The sequence below is a fragment of the Anopheles aquasalis genome, chromosome 2, assembly GCF_943734665.1.
Source record: "Anopheles aquasalis chromosome 2, idAnoAquaMG_Q_19, whole genome shotgun sequence".
Taxonomy (NCBI): domain Eukaryota; kingdom Metazoa; phylum Arthropoda; class Insecta; order Diptera; family Culicidae; genus Anopheles; species Anopheles aquasalis.
In genome coordinates this window covers 20,815,001-20,817,500 of record NC_064877.1, presented here as the reverse complement: position 1 = coordinate 20,817,500, position 2,500 = coordinate 20,815,001, and the positions used below count along the sequence as shown (strand labels likewise).

General features: G+C 39.2%; 1 protein-coding gene across 6 annotated transcripts in view; it reads right to left on the bottom strand.

Moving 5' to 3' along the window:
- Window positions 1–2,388: 2,388 nt before the first annotated feature.
- Window positions 2,389–2,500, bottom strand: part of LOC126570073 (unconventional myosin-IXa-like) — a 50,903-nt gene continuing 50,791 nt past the window's right edge. For all 6 annotated transcript variants that reach the window (XM_050227560.1, XM_050227561.1, XM_050227558.1 and 3 more), the window contains one exon: window positions 2,389–2,500. This exon is cut by the window's right edge and continues 3,879 nt beyond it. The gene's annotated coding sequence lies outside the window, so the exon portion shown is untranslated.

The window sequence follows — 2,500 nt, the reverse complement described above, 5'->3', positions numbered from 1 at the left end:
TATATATAGCTCTTCACTTTAGCACTGCTGCTGCGTGCTTTGCTCCGTTCTGTATCTGGTTTTGTTTTTCTTTTACTTTTAGTAGTTGCTTGAAATGCTTTAACAATGCGCGCACCACTTTCAATGCAATTCGTTTTTATCCATTTCCCTGCACCGAGTTCTGTTCTGTTCCTTTGTTGCCCTTCGTCAGTTCGCTTTCGTTCGCGCTTGCTTCCCTTACTTGCTGCAGCAGCATTAGCTAGATTTCATCTAGTCTATACAATTATACTAAATGGTTTTCTGGGTTTTTTATTACATTTTTTTGCTGGATTTTTCTTATTATTTTTTTGCTAAATATTTCCATTCATCTAAGTCGTCCTCCATTCCCAGTCACTCTGGCCTTCTTTCGCTCTCTCTGTTTCTCCTTTCTCTCTTTCTCTTTCTATTTTCCTCTGTCTATTTCGCTAATTTTTCATCATCATATAAACAACATGCCTGTCTCTGTGATCGGTGGACTTGCGGAGTGAATATTTCCTTGTATTTGTTTCTTAAATCTGTTTAATGAAAACTTCACAAAAACACTTAACGCAAAAAGGAAAACTTATCAGAATCATTTATCAAACTTCCTACTCCCGCGTTGCATCGATGTGCTAAGACTGGAAATCAGAACCGAAGCACTGTAATTTAGAGGAACTTACTAATATATTGGCCTCTTAACTTGTCCATATGATCAACAAAGTTCTACAGGGAAAGCAGAAAACGAAAAAAATTGAAACAACCCCTCCTTCTGTTACGACACTGCCACTTCTAATGCAGTGGTCTCAATAGGGTGGTGCACGTCGGTGCACATAAATGATTGAAACATCTTTTCAACAAACAATCGAGCAACAATCGAGGTAATGAAATTGGCCGAGGTATCCCGTACGTTTCTTCTGTTCGCTAACGCCCTGTGTGTCCCTCAATCCCGCGCGTTGCCATTCCCATAGCAACTATACTGAAAAACGTGTAATGGAAGAAAATGCCCCAAAAAGTCGCTCATCTCTCCAATTCCTTCCAAGATGACACTTGCTGCCTGTTGCTGCTGGGAGTGAGCTGCTCTGCTAGCTCTCTGTTTTGCTATCTTTTTGTTACTCATTTGATTGTACACTCCGGTGTCAGGTTCGGTGTCCTTTTTTGTGTTAGTAGTTGAATCGCTACATTTAGTTTAAAGTTTTGTTTCGTCAAAGTTTTTTGGCGTTTCGGGACGCGCTTTAATCGCGAATGCTACTTGCTTTCTATGTTTCCCCGGTTAGATAAAGTAGCAAAAAATATCGAAAAAATAGTATTACTCCTAATGCAACTGCGATGACAAAATGGGATAAGAAATGATAGAAAACATCTCTATACTCGCCCACCGCATAGGAGGGGGAGGGGGGTTAGCTAGGGAAGCTAATACCATCCTAACTTCCTGGATTTAATTGTTTCATCATTTCGGTCGTATTCGAATAGGATTTGGAGGTGCATCTCTTGGAGCTTGACAGTATAAATGTAAATATATCCTTTCGCTCGCTTTAGGTATGTTGTTAATGCTTTGTTTCCATGGGTTGTCTGCTCTGCGCCTCTGTGTTACTCTGCCACGTTTCATCCTGCTCAGCTTCCCCCTATTTTGACCTCCACTATTAGTTGGCCACTTTATTTGTTGTATTAGACAATTTAGTTGGGTTTGATTTTTTGTTTGGTTTGCTTTTGTTTTTGTTTTTACAGATACAAACAATGTTATAGTGTTAGTGTTTTCATATTTTCATTCCCATTAATGTTCACAGCATTAGTTATATTCATATATATATTTCTAAACAATCGAAAGTTTTGTTGACAATCGCCATTTCAACACTTTACGTGTAAATCTTCCGGTTGTCACCGGCAACATATCATCCTCCTCACTTTCCACGCTTACCTTTTATACAACCACTTTCAACCACACCATTGTGTCCTGTATTGCCTCGTTCTCGTGGTGCCCCCCCCTCCAAGGTGATTTCCAGTTGCGTTGCGTATCCGCGATGCGCATCCTTTTTTGTTAAGTATATCATTCTTCCATCAATCTCGAATCGATCGAACGTGTTTCTACCGCAGGTACCGCTGTGACAAACAGAACTTTCTCGAAAACCTAACAACTCCTGAAAATTTCAAATGCCTGAAAAAAAAGAGTGCTAGAGTAAAAAAAAATGGCCAGAAATACAACTAAGGCAACAATTGAAAACAACACAATAAAAGAAAAACGAAATGGACGAAACAAAGAAAGATGATGAAAAAAGGGAGAAAAACGAACCACAACCAACACAAAATATGATGCACTTGAGAGTAAAGAAACGAACAAAACAGAGAACCGAAGAAATGAAAACAAAAAAAAACGCAACCAAACATGAAAGGATGTACTTTTGTTCAAATTCGCTTCTTATTCGCTTGTTTTTAGACGGTGTTCAGTATTCATTCCCTTCTGTTTCCCCTTCGATTTACAATCAAACTACCCCTCGTTATTGTTCGG